Source organism: Camelina sativa, chromosome 16, assembly GCF_030686135.1.
Source record: "Camelina sativa cultivar CO46 ecotype springtype chromosome 16, ASM3068613v1".
Classification (NCBI taxonomy): domain Eukaryota; kingdom Viridiplantae; phylum Streptophyta; class Magnoliopsida; order Brassicales; family Brassicaceae; genus Camelina; species Camelina sativa.
This window is the reverse complement of record NC_141895.1, coordinates 6,815,799-6,823,813: the sequence shown is the minus strand read 5'-3', so window position 1 is coordinate 6,823,813 and position 8,015 is coordinate 6,815,799. Positions and strand designations below refer to the sequence as shown.

At 28.6% G+C, this 8,015-nt stretch overlaps 1 long non-coding RNA gene across 1 annotated transcript; it reads left to right on the top strand.

The window, feature by feature from the left end:
- The first annotated feature begins 5,098 nt into the window (after positions 1-5,098).
- On the top strand, positions 5,099-6,652 carry LOC104750102 (uncharacterized). Its single transcript, XR_761526.3, has 2 exons — positions 5,099-5,984; positions 6,167-6,652. It is a non-coding gene; the product is annotated as an uncharacterized LOC104750102 (long non-coding RNA).
- Positions 6,653-8,015: the final 1,363 nt, after the last annotated feature.

The following is an 8,015-nucleotide window of genomic DNA, read 5'->3' as shown; positions in this document are numbered from 1 at the left end:
TTTCTGAAATTATATTTAACCAATGGGGCCATTAAGTTTACCACATTTTAGTTTAGAAAACCCAACTTGTAGAGACTTGCATGAGTAAGACCAAAAGTCTCGATGAATCTCTATTCACCAACAGGGAGGTGAATGACGCACCAAATCCTTTTTCGGTTTTAAAACCCTAAAGTAAAAAAGAATAACTAAACAATATTAGAAACAACAAAATGTAAAAAGAAGAAGTAATAATAACAATGAAATGAGGAAAAAAAGTAGAGAAATTCATTTAAATACCACTAAAATTTTTTTTTTTCCAAAAATACCATATTTTAGTTTTTTTTTCAAAAAATACCACAAAAGTTTACTTTTCCAAAATTACCACAAACACACAAAATTGATTTTTAAGGATGTAGAATTTTTTTTTTAGATTTGGGTTCACACATTTAGTTTTAGAGTATAGTTTTTAGGGGTAGGGTTTAGTATTTAGAATTTAGGAATTAATTTTTAGTATTAGAACTTTAATTCAATTATGTGGTATTTTTGGAAAAAATTATATTTTAGTGCTATTTTTGGGAAAAAACTAAATTATGGTATTTTTTGGAATAAAAACCTATTTTAGTGGTATTTATGACAATTGCCCAAAAAGTAGCTAATAACAACATTTTCATCGGCCAAGACTAATTCTTGTAATTTTTTTTGCTTGTGGTATATATAGAGGGAGATTTTATCTTGTTTGATGAGATGCAAGTGAGAAGTATTTATAGTGTTTTGGCAAGAAAGTAGGGTTTTGGGTGAATATATACAAAATATCTTGCCAAGAAAGTGTATAATATCTTGAGCATATCACAATTTCAAAAATCTTTGACTAAAATTTAGAAATTAGTTATGAAATATTAGTTATGGAATATGTTAGTAATTATGAGTGTGAATGTATATTATGTAGAATTTCCATTTGTGTACATCGAAGAAAATTTGATTGACTCCATATTATTAGCGCTTCAGATTTTTACGAAAAATCTTTAATATTGTTTGCCTTTTTTGCATGATTTACTGGGCAACAAATATTTTTTATCTGATCCGATTCGATTTGCAATTTTATTACTATATTTTAGTTCTTATTATTTTGTAAAAATTTTAAGGATTAACTTTGCAAATTAGTATAAATAAAAGGATAAATTGCCAAATGTACTTCAGAAATCTATATATAGATGCTCCATGCTTTCCCTACGTGTAGTTTATGTTTATTACAGTAGAAGCTCTATAAATTAATATTTTTTAAATTAATATTCGCTATAAATTAATAAAATTTTCTGGTCCCGAATTGGACCGGTGTAAAAAATAACACAATTTGATAAAATAATAAGATAATATTTTTTTTGAAAATTCTATATAAAAATATAGTCCCAACAATATCATAAATTAATAATGATATAAATTATATATATATATATATATATCTAAGAAAATTTAGTGAAATATGACTCTATTATTGTTTATCTATTCTTATTCTTGAATTTTCATTCTAGTTGAAGCTCATCTTTAATCTTTTTCATTGTATTAAAAACTTTTAATATTGTCTTCTCAAATCACATCCAAAAATTAAGGAGAGTCCTAATTGCGATAATTGTTTTTTTACATGTAATTGGTTCTAACGGCATCGCAATATGTTATTCGACTTCATTATTATCATGAAAGATAATACCAACAATTTTTTCTAAACTCTAAACTTCTTACATTTGTCATTTTTACCTACATAATTAAGTAAACTATTAACATCAATCCTATTACAATAGCCAAAATTATAAATTAAGGAAATTCTATAAAAATGTGAATCATAACAAAAATATCTTATTTTGTAATATAAAATTTTCAAAATTATGAAAAACAAAAAAAAATCTCTTTAAAGTTAATATTTTATTAATTTATTGATAAATTAAAATATTTATAAATTAATAAAATTTCATGATCTCGACCTTATTAATTTATAAAAGTTTTATTGTAGTTTACTTTTTGAATTTACAAAAAAAATATAATTCGCTGACAGAGACAAATTAAATTTGCAAAGCGCCAATATTAAAATCCCCAACTTCGAGAGAGACACGTCCATAATCAAGCACCACGTCCCCATCTTGTTGTTTTCGCTTCAACTCTTACACATTTATAACAAACATATTATAATAAAAACCAATGGAAATGGTGTTTTACATGACACTTGACAGGTAAAGGATATCAGATATTACTTTATTTATAAACTTAATTGACACACGCCAGAGCTACATGTTACTATGTTAGTCAAGATTTTTTGGAAATATAAAATAAACCTTATTTGTAAATTATAGATTTAAATTTTAATAATGTGTTGTATATGAAAAAATGTAGATGTCCAACTTCGAGATGTAGACGATGTAATAATTTATGTGCGCGATTCTCTAATCGTTTCATTTTAGTGGAACATTTCTTGACACGTGAACTCTTTTTCCGTATTCGAAATACAAAAGTTTAATTTGGACCATTTTGTGTTCGTAAGATCTTTGTCTTATTGGTTTAAAGATCATTTTGTGTGCATGTTTTGGCAGTATCTCGAATCGGTTTTGCGGAGCTGAGGTTCGAGAAATGATTTTTTCCACTCCACAAATTCAATATCATTTGCTGCAGCTTCCTTGATCATTTATATAAAAGCAATATTGTTCAAAAGAGCAAAAAGGTTGGACATAATAATATAGTAAGGTTGGGAAGGGCGTGCCATTGTTGGTCTAATGGGGCAATGGCTTTTGTTCATCTTTCGGAAAAGATAGTTTTGGATGAATTTCAAGATCGAATGCTCCTTGTGAAGAAAATTGTGACTTTGCGTTCGTGGGCTTTCTAGCTCATCCTGCACGCCCTTCCCAACGCAGGGTTTTGGTAGGTTTCACACCTCCGGGGCAAGTAGGGTGTAGTGGTCTCTCTAAACCTTTGATTAGGACTTGGAGTTGCCACTATAAAAAGATAGTGGTCTTGTTTGACCCAAATATCTTTATGATTGAGTGTTTCTTTTCTGAGAAATCACTCCCTATCCTTTGGATTTCGTTAATCCCTTATCTTTAGCATTACCTTAGCCATTCTAGGTGTTGTATTTTGGTCCGGGTTCTAAAAGCTGTTCTACGAACACCTTTCCGCGATCTGTTTTATTTTTTCTTCTATGTTCACCCATGTAAGTTTTATGATGGTTGTAAAACTCTACCTAAGAGGAGAGTTGCTGAATCATGATTTAATATAGTGGGTTTTGGCTGGCAAAAAATAAAATAAAATAAAATAATATAGTAATAACTAGAATTCGACGTTTCCGATTTCTGATCCGATTCAGATAATTCAGATAGAAGTTCACTATCCATTTAGGTTTTATGACTATTCCGTTTAGATATGTCATATGTGTCGCATTCAGATCCGTTTTCGAAGAAAAAAATTAACGAAAAAGTTAGTTTAAACAAAACTAGGTTTAATTTTAATAAGATTTTAGATTTGGTTAAATTTAACAAAAAATGTATTAATTCAAAAAATATAATTAAAAAAACTTGGATATCTAGGTTATCTCAGATATTTTTGTTATTTGGTACTTTTGGATATAAAACTATAACTAGATATAACAAAGCTTTTTGGATACATAATTTTAGTTTAAGTTTTCGGATATACTGTTCAGTGAGAAAAAAGAAAAAAAAATCATCTGTTTCATTTTAATTGATTTTTTATTTTTCTCATATATATTAAGAAATCATTTAGTGTTAGATTTAAAAATAAATAAGATATCATTTATTATATAAAGATTCTGCATGTCTATTCTTGAAACTTGAAAATTGCTGACTTATCAAGAATTAATTAAATTCTCAAGCCATTATTTATCATCCGTTATATCTTATTATATTAATTGGGAAGTACAAATATGAAACTAACCTTAAAATGTGTAAAAAATTACATTCAATTGCCATTAGAAAAACTTAATTAATCTTAGTTAATTAATTAAATAAAGATAATTAATTAAAAATAAAAAACGCTAACAGATCAAATATAAAAAAATCTAGAAAAAGAAAAAAAATAATTTTCTTTCTCTAATAAATTATGGATGAAAATTACTAAATATATTTTTTAAAAATATAAACCAATCAGAATTTCAAAAACTAAGATTTTATATCCAAGTATACAATATAATTATTTTTAATAACTAAATTTCGAAGATTTTGTTAAGATTTCAAATTTTGATTCTTCTATCATCTTTATATTTTTTTTTGTTTGGAATTTTCATATAGTACTTATGATTAGTAAAATGCAGAATTTTTTTATGCATATGTTGTGATTAATTTTTTTTAAAACGAAGATATATTACTCAATAAAAAAAATGTGTGTTTTAATTTCCACATTAGCGGGTTGGTAAAACTAAATTTATATAGATGATAAATTAATAATTTTTCTTTGTTCAAAATTATAATATTAAAACTACTACTTCATATTTCACAAAATAATGATGCAAATACAACAAACAAACAATATAAAACTGTAATATACGTCAAAAAAATAAAATATTATAATATTTTAAATAATTAGTATAATAGATTTACAGAACAATTAAAATGAATATTATCTCAAACAAAATAAATTTTAAAAAAAAATACAACACTAATTTTTATTATTATTTTAGAACTTTTTTTTTTTAAATGTTGATTGTGCTTAAAGCACGGGATATCTCCTAGTTATCTAGTATTTGGGGTCAATTCTGTTCCTCTTAATAAATCAAAACAATAGGACGAGTGAGTCGATTTGGGTTTTAGTTTGTTAGCTAATGGTGATAGTATGCCGTTAGGATTTAAACAGGAAAAGACCTGTTTAAGCTGAAGAAAGATTATTGCTTCCGTAACTTTTTAGCTGAAGAATTAATACTTTAGCTCGATCCAATAATAGTTTTTTTAGAAAATAAATAAAAGGCATAGATCCAATAATATTTGGGCAAATAATAAGAAGTAGCAAGACATGTGAAGTGGGAAAGTGAGATATTCCTTCGCGAGGTGGACTCCAAGATGGCAGCGTCTAACTCCATTTGGCCCAACTCTCTTTACCAATATTCATAACTCAGCTTCTGCCAATCAAACTCTTTATCAGAAAATATCTATGCATACATTAACATTTTAATCACAAAAATCAGCATATATTCACACTCACATCTCTAGACTACTGTGCCTATATATTATTCACACACACATACACACACATCTCTCTCTCTCTCTCTCTCTCTCTCTCTCTCTCTCTCTCTCTCTCTCTCTCTCTCTCTTGTTCTAGATCTCATCAGGTTTTTTCTGGTTATTTTGTAGCTTCTACGATCTTGTAACATGTTTTTATATACGTCATACCTTTCATTTTTGCAAATCAATAATAGAAATATGTGGTTTTGTCTCATTTTACTATTTTAGCAGTATATATTACCAAGTTCAGAGAGTGTTCAGTATTTTTCTTCTTCCCCGCTCTTATCTCTATCTGTTAGGGTTTCACTTCTTTTACAGGTTTGTATGGTTAGGTTCCAACTAAGTAGAAGAGAATACGTAGAATTGTACCAATCACAACTTGTCATCTCGACTATTCCGCCATGTTACCCCTCCCCACATATGTATAATAGATACATAGATAAATTTTATATTATATACATATATATATATATACGAGTTTCTATAAATTATGAAGGATAAGTATTTAAATATATTTAGAGGATATGTAAGTAGTGAGTTGGAGTTATGAGTTTGAGTTTGATTTGAGAGACAAAAGATTGCTACATGAAGATGAAAGACTATTTCCGAAGCCGCGCGCGGTCGTTGTTTGCTGCTGTGGCATCATCAAGATTCACATCTCTGTTGATGGACGGTGGTGATTCACTCGATCCCCAAATTTGTCTCTGTGAAAAATGAGAATCTTGATGATGCTGCATCGGCAAACAAGGACTATTATTTTTGCCCTTTCTGTATTCCATCCAAGATTTTCTTCAGGTTAGTTTGCTTCTGCTTGAAATCCGTTTTTATAATTTCATTTTTGTCACCTGTGTATGTTAACCTATTTTCCCTGTTTAATTACATAAAGATCTGATCATGATCTGTTGTGAGTATCTTTTTTTCTTCATGTGATACCGTCGGATTTGATTTAGGATCTCAAGTTTTTGCCTTTTTGGCAGTCTTTTTCAACCCAATACATGAATGGATCCAAAAGCTTCTCTTTCAATAGATGAAAAAGAGTCACAATATCATCAAAAGGACTAACTAAGGTAACTATGACATATCCCTATACAATTTTCTCTTGTTGGCAAAATTTCAGCTTGCACTTTCACAACACAATATCCTTTTCTTTCTTTTGGGAATAATTAAAAAAATGGATATCATGGAAGTTGATGAGATAATGAAAGGGTCAAGATGGAACTATTGATGTCTAGCAGCAAAGAAAGGTTTTCAGGACAAACTGTCAGTTCTCTTTGTGTTGTTGGTTTATTGTTGGCTATTACATTCAAAATGAGAATCAATTAGGAACTTGTTGGGTGGACCTTACACATTGTAGACTAGGCATACGTCTCAGTCCCACCTATTTGTGTCCCCTCTATGTACATGTTTAGGTGTTCTTGTAACTGCAATACTACTGATGAACAATGAAGCAAAAATTACTCTCATTTTTTTTTAATTCTCTTATAGGGTAATATAATATGGCAGACCAATCAGATTGTGAACAAAACCAAAATACATAGTATAATGAGTTTCATGTGTTGTTTGTTAGCACCAATCATCCCTAATGTAGCTTCCAAATCAAATCATAAATACCTAAGTAATGCCTTCTTTTCTTTTGGTTATGTCTTGTAGTACATGTAGATATAATTGAGTTTAGTTAGTTAATGTCTTATATGTTATGGAGCGTGTGTTTAATCACTCCCCCATCCATATATATTTAGTTATCCAAAGAAATGAATCATAGCTTCCACTATAAAATCTAATTGTTTTGAGCAATGAATTGGATGATCGCGCTCCATAAGTGGAAGTGAAATCATTCGACCTCATTCTTGTAATGGACAATGGCAAGTTGGCAACTATATTTTTCATATCATGATGATATCTTTGATATGTCCGCCAATCACGTGTATTTTGCATATATCTTCCAGTATTGCAAACGAAATTGTAATTTTATCAAAATTAGTACATCAGAATAATATTATATGTATTCACTCCAACTTGCTAATTGAGGACATAAGCTATATAAAAAAAACATTTCTACCGCTATATATATTGCTAATACTAATCACAAGCGGGTATCATTATTTAATCTTTTGTTACCGATATGTGTCACTAATTAAACGAACCGTATAATATGTTTTAATCAGAAGAATTTAATGTGTGAATCTTTTTGTGTTCTGATGATCTTCGTATTTATCTAAATAGCTATTGTGATGTTTCATCAGTTTTATATATAAATGCAAAAACAAAACAAAACAAAAAAGCTTTAGAATCTTTGCGTATATGGATGGATCTGACAAAATGAGATGGTAATATTGGCTCGAGGGGATGAATATATGTGTTTGTATGTGGTCCATTCAAATTGAATTTAAACGCAACGCTGAGTATGTGAGGACCATTGTCCATTTCATTGTAGTTGTACTTATTATTTCCCAGCTTTCTCAAACTTTAAGCTTTTAATGGGTTTGTATTAATTCTTAATTTGGCTCAGTTTACTATTTATAGATAAGATTATACATAGTATATGTTTTCAAGTATTTTTTTATGGCTAACGAATTTTGAAAGTGATATTTACAATTTTATCGATCTCAAATTAGTTTGATCTACAAATATAGCAATTCGATGTCACATATTTACCCCTATCAACAGAAACGATGAGACAGTTTATCTTGATATAAGAAAAAAAAAAAAAAAAAAAAAAAGCTCTGAGCAACCACACTCTTCATATCTTGTCTTTCTCACTCAAAATTTTCTAAATATAATTTTGTGGTTGTTGTATCTTTCTATTTCTAGCTCCACAATATTTTT